Source organism: Dipodomys merriami, unplaced genomic scaffold, assembly GCF_024711535.1.
Source record: "Dipodomys merriami isolate MVZ:Mamm:240054 unplaced genomic scaffold, mDipMer1.0.p SCAF_610, whole genome shotgun sequence".
Lineage (NCBI taxonomy): Eukaryota > Metazoa > Chordata > Mammalia > Rodentia > Heteromyidae > Dipodomys > Dipodomys merriami.
Window position 1 is genome coordinate 215,937 of NW_027206192.1, and position 11,879 is coordinate 227,815.

Here is an 11,879-nt window from a genome sequence, read left to right on the forward strand (position 1 = left end):
GATCAGATTAGAATTTCTGAAGTTAAAATATAGATTTAAATTGCTCTACATATGCACATTTATTTGTGTGGAGGTAGAGGATCAAACAGTCAACGTCAGCAGAATCCACACTCTGAACTCTAGGAATGAATAGGTGAAAATTTTAGCAATTTCTTGCAGCTTTGTGTCTATGATTGGAATTGCCTGTGGCATTCTCAATGGTGATTTTGTTAGGAAGTATAAATTTGTAATTATCACATTGGTTCACAGAAGAATTAGGGTTTGTGCTTTGTAAGTGTCATTTGGTATTTACACGTGAAACTTTAATTTTGCCTGATATCAATACAACACAAATATCTTTATATGGTTTCTGAGTTTTTTTTTATTTTTTTGCATTTTTATTGTGAAAATAACCTTACAGAGGGTTTACAATAATATAAGCAAGGTAATGAGTGCATTTCTTATCAAGAATTGTTGCTTCCTCCTTTGTTTCCCCATACTTCCTCATCTCCCAGCTTCCAGCCCCCCACACCCCTCTCACCAAAGTTGTAAACGTCATTTTTTGACATAACGTCTTGTAAATCTCATTGTTGCATTGAGTCCACTTGTAACCCTATTAAACAATTTTTTCCCTTCCCTTCCACATATTATACCAACATCAAATACATTGAAAACAGGGATTATACCATGGGGAAAAGACATACACAGCAACAAAGAAATCATCTTATAATTATGTTAGAAACAATAGAAAGAAAGAAAAAGCATTTGAATACTTATCCTGAATTCATTTCACCTAACATAAACTTATCTGCCCGTTTTGGCTTGTCTGAAACATATACTAGTTATTGCAAATAAGGGAAACCATGGGACCTATGTTTCTTTGGGCCTGGCTTACTTCACTTAATATAATTTTTCCAAGTATTTCCATTTCCTAACAAATGGGAAAATGCCATTCATACAACTCCAAATTTATCAAAGACCTCAGAGTCAAAGCAGAGACCCTGAAAACTTTACAGGACAGAATAGGAGATACCCTTGATCGGAGTTGTTTCTTTCATTAATTTTGATTCTTCTTACAGCAGGCATTTTAAAAATTAGTGGAAAACTTAAGACTTTCTTGTGTTTTGTAGTCCCATTAGTACTCAGTAATCTTAATAAAGAATGAGAATCCAAGAACTAAGTGAAGAAATTGTATCTCCAATCACCTATTCCCTTTCATTAATTACTGGAGCTAAGAGAACCGGCTCCCCAGAATCTGATCTTCCGAATTCAAGAATGAGGTGGGAATAAGACAAGGAAAGAGAGACATAGTAATTTGCACTGGAGTTGCTGTGTTGTCATAATGAACACCTGTTCTCAGGCAATCTTTTTGAATCCCACAGTTAGCTTTTTTGTGCTTTTCTATTAGTATGACAAAGATAACTGACTTTCCCAGATTTAGAGTTGGAAATGTGTGGGAAACATTCCTTTATGTATGGAATTTTCCTTATTATTGTGTATCATTCATTTTGGCTCTCGGTGCCCTTTCCATCCTTGTTGCAAGTATGTATTTCTATAAATGGGACGTTGGTTCATCATTTGTCTTTAAATGATTAAGTTATGTGAATTTGGAAGATTGTGTGATTTGCTGTAGAAGTAAGGTATTATGGTTAGGACCCTTGGTTCCATGTTGGCATTTCTTTGTGGAATTTTTATTGGGGTCCTTATAGATGGACTCATGTGTAAATAATTCTTCCAATATTACAGTATAATCCAGTAGAGTGGGGCAATTCATTAGAAATTTAAAACATGCCTAAAATTCTTTTAAAATATACTTTTAAATATAATATAATAAATAAAAGCTTTGTTTTGTTTTTTTTTTTGTAATTTTAATATTATTGTCAAGGTGATGTACAGAAGGGTTACAGTTACATAAATAAGTCAGTAAAGCATTTCCTGTGTAACTTGTTAAACCCTCCCTCATTTTTCTTCCTCTTTTCTTGGCTCTCTCAATCCCACTGCCCAAGTTGTACAGATCATTTCTAAAATATTGTCATTTTGATTTCCTTTAAATAAATATTAGTGCTGTTTCCATCATGGAGCTCCACAATGTGAACACTGGAGCACCACGGTTATACCCCTCTGCCTTGCATATATGCATATATATATATATATGTATATATATATATATATATATATATATATATATATATGTATATATATATATACATGCCTATAATTTGGGTTCATATATTTGTTTGATTATTTATTTGTTTATTGCCAAAACTGGGGCCTGCACATTGTTCTTTGCTTTTTTCCCCTCAATGCTATCCACAGCTCCACTTCTGGCATTTTGGTGGTTGAAAGGATTTTCTCTGGAGGCTGGCTTTGAACCATGATCCTCAAATCTCACCCTTGTGCTTATGTAGGATGACAGGTGTGAGGCTACTTTATACTTTGACTTTTCATATCATTGTATTATGCATATATTTCCTACCTAATAACATTCTTAGGAATTTCATACAGGGGTTGGGAAGGTGGCTCAGTGGTAGAGCGCTTGCCTTGCATGCATGAGGCCCTGGGTTCGATTCCTCAGCACCACATAAGCAAAAAGAAAATAACCGGAAATGGCGCTGTGGCTCAAGTGGTAGAGCGCTAACATTGAGCTGAAGAGCTGAGGGACAGCGGCCAGGCCCAGAGTTCAGGCCCCATAACTGGACCAAAAATAAAAATAAAAAAGAAAAGAAATTTCATACAGTTCTAAGAACATCACTTAAAATGATTACATGGAAGTCCAGTGCTTATAAATTCCATAATTAATTGAACTGTTTTTATCACTGAACATTTTTGTCGTCTCCCAAATATTAAATGTACCATCAAAGTTCTTTTGGATTTTTCATTCTAGTATTCATTTTTTATAAATAGATAAGTGTCTCCTAGTTAGAAATAACCAAATACAATCTTTCTTCTTACATAAATGTTCCATTTTAACGTTGCTCATCTAAAACAGTAAGTTACTCTTCCCTGTGAAGTTATTCTTTTTCCCAGCATGCAGTTCCAGTTTTGAAACCTTTACACACCTTACCCACTATAGCCTTTGTCTGAAATCCTTCTTGCTATCGTCCAGTTTTTTTTACAGTTTTTGTAAAAACATTCTCCATGGTATATCATTAATAAGAAGGCATATTCAATTAATACCAACTTAATGTCATTATTTCCATGGGTATTTGCATTTTAGCCTGGATCAGAACTTGATTCTAACAGGATATTATTTTAATGGAAGAATCAGAACATCAGTCAGAATGCTGAGATTACCCTTATGAACAAATTTTATCTTTCATTGCTTATTTTTTTTTTGGAATTTGAAGGCTAAAGATTACCAGCTCATATATCCTCTGTTGGCACTGTATTTGATTCTGGTTCCCTGCATCTTGTATATACATTTTTCTAATTTGGGGATGGGAAGGCTAACAAAATGTTGAAACAAGGATACAGGTTGACCAATTGTAACAACGAGATGTACAATACACTATCTTGAAAATGAACTTCACAACTTCAAGGTATGGAGATGGAAGAGTTGGGGAAGTAAGGAGGAAAGGAATTGTAGGAGGAAAACAAACGATGGGTAACAATGCTCAAGAGGAAATGTACTCATTACCTTATTCATGTAACTGTAACCGCTCTAAACAGTATTTTTACAATAAAAATATTTTAAAAGATGACCAGCTTATACTCCCATAGTTAACTTGCTATACACCTTAAATGCTTCATATGGCTGGAAATGGGAAAACAAAAAGAAAACAACTTTCAATATAGATTGTCTATTGTTGTAACACCAAAATGAAAAATGCAGTGCCAAGTGCAGTGCATAGACATTAACCTCAAGAATTCTGAGTTGTTTTCTTTGGCCGGAAATCTCTTAATTTTATTATACATAATATGCAGAAATGCCCTGAAAATTATTCATGCAGAAAAAAAACAGGTCTACAAAATCAGGAAAATTTGACCAAGTCAAAAAAATAAAATAAGACAAGAAAAATTATATTCCTGTTTATATAAAATCTAGGATTAAATATGGTTCTACTAATAGTCTGAAGAAGAAAAAACAATTATTTATGTGAATTGTTATTACGATGATGCTAATATCCGTCTCTTGGATTGTTCCCTGTATTAATATGCAGTGTCCGTCCTTGACTTTTTGTATTGATTTTAATGAAAAGTTTACTTTTTCAGATATGAGGATTGCTACACCAGCTTTCTTACTGGGGGCATTTGATTGGTAAATCCTTTTCCAACCCTTCACTCTGAGTTTGCTTGTATGTTCGGCTGAGAGGTGGGTCTCCTGAAGGCAACAGAATGGGTCATGTTTTCTGATCCAATCTGTAGTTCTTTTTCTTTTGATTGGCTAATTAAGCCCGTTAATATTAAGTGATAGTATAGAGCGATGCATTGTGGTCCCTGTCATTCCCTGTTTTCCTAAGTTTTTCTTCTTTCCTTTCCTCCTGGGCTTGCTCAGTTAGACTTCTATTACTGCCTGTCTGGTGCAGGTCCTTGTTCCTGGTTGCTTTCTTCAGGTTGTGTTCCCTTTTTTAGTATTGTTTGTAATGCTGGCTTAATGTTTATATATTCATTTAGTTTTTCTTTGCTATTAAAAATTTGCAGCTCTCCATCAAATGTGACTCCTAGCTATGCTGAGTATATCAGTCTGGGTTGGCAGTTATTGGCTCTCAGGGCTCGTATGGTACTTTCCCAGGCCTTTCTTGCATTCAGTGTTTGTGTGGAGAGATCTGCAGTGATTCTATTTTTTCCCTTTGTAATATAGCTCCTTCTTCATTTTTGCTGCATGTAATATTGTTTCCTTATTATTCAGATCTATCATTTTTACTATAATGTGTCTAGAAATGTTTCTCCTGGGATCCTGCTTGTTCTATATGCTTCTGTTATGTAGGTAAGATGTTCTTTTTTGAGATGGGGAAAATTTTCACCGATTTTCTTGTTGAATAGGTGTTGAATTCCCTTGCTTTGATATTCCTCACCTTCGTCCACTCCAATTATACGAAGGTTAAATTTCTTGTCACTATCTGCTTGCTCTTGAATTTCTCTTTGGCATATTTTAAGTGATTTTTCCATATCTGTCATTTTTTGGTCCAGTTGGTGTATTCTGTCTTATGTATCTGACACTCCAAATTCTATTTCGTTCACTCTGTTACCTGTGGCTTCCATTGTGGTTTGCATGGAGGAAATGGACTCATGTATGGATTCAATGTTGGTTCTCAAAATACTGATCTCACCTCTTAACGAGGAGTGTACTGCCTCTATTTTGGCACTTATCCCACTTCTTAGTGAGGTGTGTGCTGCCTCTATTTTTACGTGTACTTCCTGTTTGACATCTTGCGTCTCTTTCAATAGTTCGTCCTTGTGTTCTTTAAATTTCTTGTCTATTTCTCACTTTATTTCTTGATTCATTGCCTCCAGCATCTCTTGGATGTAGCTTTTGCCTTCCATTTCTGCTTTGCTCCCACTGGGGCTCTCCCCTGCTGGCTTTTGGGGTTAGCTTGCTATCCTGGGTGTTAATAAACCTTGTAATTTTTCCCTGTGATTTTCAAATGGGGATTCAGGGATTATTGGAGACTAATCTGAAATTTTGTTTTGGTCAATATGTGCCTGTCTTTGCTTGGTTGTTGTTTCTAACTGCTGGTAGAGAGAGTTTGTAACTGATCTCGGTTCTGTTGGGGGCCGATCTCCAGCTGCTGGTCTGACCCATATAGGGTTCTCAGCTCTCTGCTATAGATCACTGGCATTTCCCGCCTTTGGAAGGGTTGATCAGCCTAGACTGCTCCTGATTGCTCCTACAGGTGCTCTTGGTGAGATCGGATGTGCTGGATGCACTCTCCCAGATGCTGGAGTCTACTATGAGCTCCTGATGTTTTTAGTTTTTTTCTCTTGGCCAGTTGTGGGCTTGAACTCTTGGCTTGGGTGCTGTCCCTCAGCTCAAGGCTGGAACACCACCATTTGAGCCACAGCACCACTTCTGGCCTTTTCTGATTATGTGGTGCTGAGGAAGCAGATCCAGGGCCTCATGCACTCAAGATTAGCACTCTACTGTTGAGCCACTTTACCAGCCTGAGCTCCTGACTATTATCAGGTGCTGGTACCCTGTGTTGTCCAATCTTCAGCCTCGAATATATGGGTCAGGTTCTGGTGGGATTTAGGGCTTCTCTTGTCCTGAACCCCCGGGTCTTTTTCTGTCATAGGCATGCTTCCCAGGGGGTGCAGTTCCCTTTTTTTCTCCCCTCTGCTGAGGCGTATGCTCAGCTTCTGACTTTAGTTGGGAGGAGTTGGAAGTGTTGCTCAGGCACCGGATCCACAGGCCTAGTCCTGGCCCCCAGCTTGGGGCATGCCAGTTGTACCTGTGCTGCTGTGTATCCCACCTAGGGTATTCATCCTGGGGTACACAGTTCAAATCTCTTCCAGTGTTGGGTGTCTTGACCTAGGGGCACTGTTTCTGGCTTAGGAGTTTAAGCTCCCGTCCAGGGGCGCTCTTGCTCTAGACTGGCCACTAGCCAGCTGAGTGTGCTCTGTAGGCTGGTGGAGCTCTCGAACAGTTCCCAGTTTTAGTGGGTCCTGTGGTCCAGCTGTTGGGGTAGGGGGTCTCGGTCAGGGTCTGGGGATTCCCATCAGCTCTGATCTCCCTGGAGGGATACACTGTCCCCTGTGTGGTTCTCACCCTGGAGCTAGATGTTTCTGTGTGATTTGGTCGTTGGTTTCCATTTCAATCAGAGTTCAGTTGAGGTGGTTGTGGGCTTGGCTGGGCTGGGAAGTTGTGTCTCTGTGTGTTTCTCTTCTCTTTTCCTTGGTTAAGGCTGTTTGTGTCCATGTTGTGGGAGGGCCTCTGGCCTCTGCCCAAGAGGAAGGGGAGGGGCCTCCAACCAGGATCTGAAAGCTGGGTTTTGTCTCTGTGCTCTCCGGATCAGCACCAGTTCGTTGCAGGTCTTCTGCTCTGGTGTTCTGTGGGTGTCCCGTGTAGCTCTGAGGCTCTCACTGTGGGTCCGAATTCCCAGCTTGGAGGTTTCTACGTTCATCACGGTAGACTGACACCGGTACTTCATGCTGATTCTCGCAGATGATCTGCAGACATCCCCCTGTGTCTCTGGGACTCTGGCAGCCCCCGCAGGGCTGGGCTGGCAGCGGCTTGGTGCACTGCTTCATGGCCAGTAAAGATTAGGGAGGGCTCTTCGCGTTTCTCTCTTCTGAAATTTTTCTTTGTCTCTTTCTTTTTTTGTTTTTTTTTTCACCTCCTGTTTTTCTCTCGGTGTTCGATTTTTTGTTGTTGTCTGTCTCTTGGGGAGATTAAGCATTGGAACTCAAACTCTCTTTTTGGTTGGGGAGAGCTGTGGCATTTTCCTACTGCCCTGTTGCCATCTAGGTCCTCCCTCAGAAAAAATAATAATTTAAATCAGTTTCATTTAACCTTTTTCTTTCTTACTCAGTTTATTTAAATGAACTTTATATGCCTAAGGGGGATATTACACAAAATAATCTTTCTATGTATATATTTTTTGCTTGTTTCTGTGGTGTCATGTCTCAAATTCCTTAAACTTTTTGACGGAAACATCCTCATTTTGGCAAATATCCAGATTGGAAGGGAAGGGAAGTGAGAATGGAGATCAACTAACATCTTACATCATCCACTGTTTAGGGCTGCTATTTCCACTATTGGAATTGATGATAGCCAGTTTGTAGATTCATTGTCATGAAATAGCCCTTACATCATTGATAAAATTGAGTAGCTCAGATTCCCTTTATAGCATTGTGCTTTTGGTGTCTGCATACTATGTGTCTGAAGGACCCAAAATCAAGCTGCTCTCGACAGAAGTGAGGTCTCCTCTCCTGAGAGAGTGAGATAATGTGGGGAGTTTTCAAAGGAAGAGGCTATTACTCAGCACTCCTATATTAGAGGATTTGGAGAGAGAGAAAAAGAAACCCATAAACTGCCGCTAGAACTTGACCTCTTCCACTCAATCTTTCCTTCTTCAGATAATAAAGCTGAGTAAGCTGAGGAAGGCGGAACACTACTTTCTAATTCAGATCTTGTTGCCTGGTTTTCCCAGACAATTCCTCCTCTCTTCTATGAGGGTCTGACTTCACATCTGACCTTGTCAAGTGTCTTCTCAGAAGGAATTCTGTCTTCAAAAACTAACTTTGTGGCAAATCTTTAACTCAGTTCACAGATGATTCAGTGGGAATAAATACAAATTGAATGTGCTGCATTATACACCTTTTAATGTTTATGGACATTAATTGTAAGTTTTAAAAGTTATATACAAAAACCATGAGCTTCTAGTTCATGCTTGTAATCCTAGCTACTCAGGGGGTAGAAATCTGAGGATTGTAGTTTGAAGCCCGCCCAGATGAAAAAGTCCATGAGACTGTTATTTCCAATAAAGTACTCAGAAAAAGCTGGAAGTAGTGTTGGGACTCAGTTGGTAGAACACTAGCCTTGAGCACAAAGAGGCTCAGAGACAGTGCCTAAGCCCTATGTTTAAGACCCAAGAATAGAAAACAAAACCTATATATTCTTACAAAAGTTGTACACATTTTCCTCTTTAGGTCCATCATGATCTCCTACCAGTAAACTCACGACAGCTGTATTTTTGTTGTTCATGATACTACAGCTTTGTGGCCTGGGGAGGTCTCTCCTGACAGGTTATTCCTACAAAGCTTTGATGGGTGGCTGTGTTTTTTAAAAAATGAGTTTCTGTTCAATCCCTGTTTACAAATGAATTCACAAATCATCATGGCACCCTACTTCTGACCAGGGCTGCTGGTGAATTTAACATCGATCTCTGAGACAGAGACATAATTTCATTTGACATTATTACCATTCCAGGCAAAAATAGAAATTGTAGTTATAAAACAATGTATCTATCCTGTTGAAATCCAAGTATTGATTTTCCTCACAGACTTTGAGACCAGAATTTGTTATATATGTACAAATATATCATGGGAGAAGCATGGAATAGTGAACCGTTTTTGATTCTTATGTATTGATGAACCACAGCTTTATCATTAAACCCCAGTGTGAGATTTCTAACAATGCCTTGGGCCATCTCATTTAGAATCTTTAGATATTAGTGTAGCTTGCTCATTTAAAGGAATCAATTCTTTTTTTATTGTGAGAATACTGTACAGAGAAGTTACAATTACATGCGCAAGATAAACGAGTACATTTCTTATCAAGCATTGTTGCCTCCTCTTTGTTTCCCCTTCCCATCCTTTCCCATATTCCCCCCACCTCCCCTCACCTGATCCTCCCCCCCACCAAAGTTGTAAAGTTCGTTTTTCGACATAACGACGTGTGCATCTCATTGTTGCAATTGGTCCATCTGTTTCCCTACTTAAACAATTTATTTTTGCCCTTCCCCTCCACAAATTATACCAACATCAAATACAATGAAAGCAGGGGTTATACTGTGGGGGAGGGACATACAAAACAACATAGAAATCATCTTATAAATATATTAGAAACAATTGCATGAAAGAAAAAAAAAACATTTGAATACTTATCTTGGGGTTCATTCCCTAACATAAACTTATCTGACGTTTTCTACTTTACTCAGACATATACAAGTTATTGCAAATAAGGAAAACCATGGGATCTATGTTTCTTTGGGCCTAGCTTACTTCAATTAATGGAATTTTTTCCAAGTCTTTCCATTTGTAAAGAAATCAATTCTTTCATAGAGCGAAAACATTACTAACCTTGGGGGCATATGGCAAGACTGAGATGAGGTCAGCCTCACCTAATGGACTACACCTCACACCAGTTGCTGGAATCTGCATCTGCAAGCCCTGTTCTCCTGTGATTTTTACAAACCTCCCAACCTCGCTCCTTACAAGATATTCTAGCGGGATGCAGGTCACTCACATCTGTAATCCTAGCTACTCAAATGTCTGAAATCCATCCAGATGATCTTGACCAGCTCAATTAGAAAGGTGTGTTAAAATTGAGCCTCCAATGAGTAGGGCAAAGAGGGCTGAAAGTGTGATTTAAATAGTAAACTTACAGCCAACTAAACAGAAGACCCTGAGTTCAACCCTCAGTACTTAAAGGGGGAAAATAGGGGGGCAAGGTGAGATGCAGGACTATATTCCAACTTGATAGTGTTCAGAGGATGTGTAGTTAGTAGGAAGTGTCTCAATGGCTGCTGTCAGTCAAGCCCTGGCTTAGAACTCTGTATTTGAAAAGTTGTAGTTGTTCTTCAATGGTAACACTCAAACTACATAAAAAGAATCACTTTGTATGTATATAGGTATAAGTTTATGCTTTGCTCAACTGTGGGAAATCAGAACAAGAAACCACCTCTGAAAACAGAATCAGCTGTATGGGGGGGGGGAGGAAGAAGCAGATTCCCTACATAGTATAACATGAACCTCCCTGGAACTACAAAGCTTGTAAAAGCAAACTCCAGCAAAGCATTGGCTGGGATTTATGGCAAGTTCTTGTCCCCTGCAAAGGCAACCTTCCCCCATGCCTGCTTTGCTCTCCAATCTCCGGTGTCAGTATCATACATCAACACATAATGGGATACAGGCATTGGGATGCTTGCTGATCTTTCTTTCCAACTTCATGTCTTAAATTCGCCTAGCTCCATGCCCTTAAGTTAATTTAGTCCAGTTTATAAGACCTTAGGAATACATGTTGTTTCCAGATTCAATGTGTAATGTCTCCTAGCGGGGGCAGGTTATATCCCTTAGTCAATAACCCTTCAGTTACTGCCAGACAATCTTGGTGTCAAGTTTACTCTGAATTTTGTCTTTCTTATACACCACAACTCCCTAAAGTCAGTGTGATCCTTGGGTCTTCGAAGAGAGAAAGTTGGACATACTATATATAATGGACAGAGAGGCCAAAAGCCAATGTAAATACCAAAGCAGTTCTGGCTTTGTCACCTACCACCAGTGGCAGCAGCCACCTCTGCATGATATCCAGGCTGCAGTTAAGCATTTACAATCTGCAGATCCACAGTCTACTTGTTCTCCATTTATTTTTTAAATTTAGAAACTTAGTGAATACTTTCATTCAGTTTAAGATGCCTAATATTATAGCAGTAAAAGGCCCAGCAATTGGACTAGGAGAATCCATATTGCCTCTTTGTGATGTAGTTTGAGCCAATGAAAAGGCTTGGTTCCAAACACCCTATACCCCCTTCAGACAGGATGCAGGTGGTTGCTCTACTTTTATCTTTCCCAAGATTATGGGAGGCACGTCTGTGAGTACCTTGGTTAAACATATTTTAGACAATGTCCTAAAGACCTTTGGTTTGGGTGTTGTTCTACTCAGAGTATATGGTGTGTTCTCTGCGGACACTTCATCAAATCTATTTGGGTAGTTTAGTGCTCTGATCCTTCCCAGGAGAAGGCCATTCCTCCCATGAGAAGCCTCCAGATCTTCATAAATCACACTGATACACAGTTTTCTATCAAGAATTGTTCTTTTACTTCACAAGCTAAAAGCTGCCCTTTTAAAGTGGTAGTGGGAAGCCATGCACCAGTTGATCACACACAATTGTAATACTAGCCTTCTGGGAGGCTAATACCAGAATTGCAGTTTGAAGCCACTGTAGGCAGAGAAACCCAAGACATTCTTATTTCAGCTAGCCTGGAAAAGTCACAAGTGTACCAGTGGCTGGAATGGTAAGTGTGCCAGACTTGAACAAATGAGTGAGGTTAAGAGCCAAAGGACCTGAGTTCAAGTCTTATTATTCAAAACCCCACCCCCTGCACCTGAACCATACATCTCCCCCAACAAACACACAAAAGCAATTAGGGAGCAAACTTGTATAAATAAAAGATGTGGGGAGAGAGGTTCAGTATAAACTTGTGGTTCATTTTTTTCACTATTTAAATTATCCCATTCA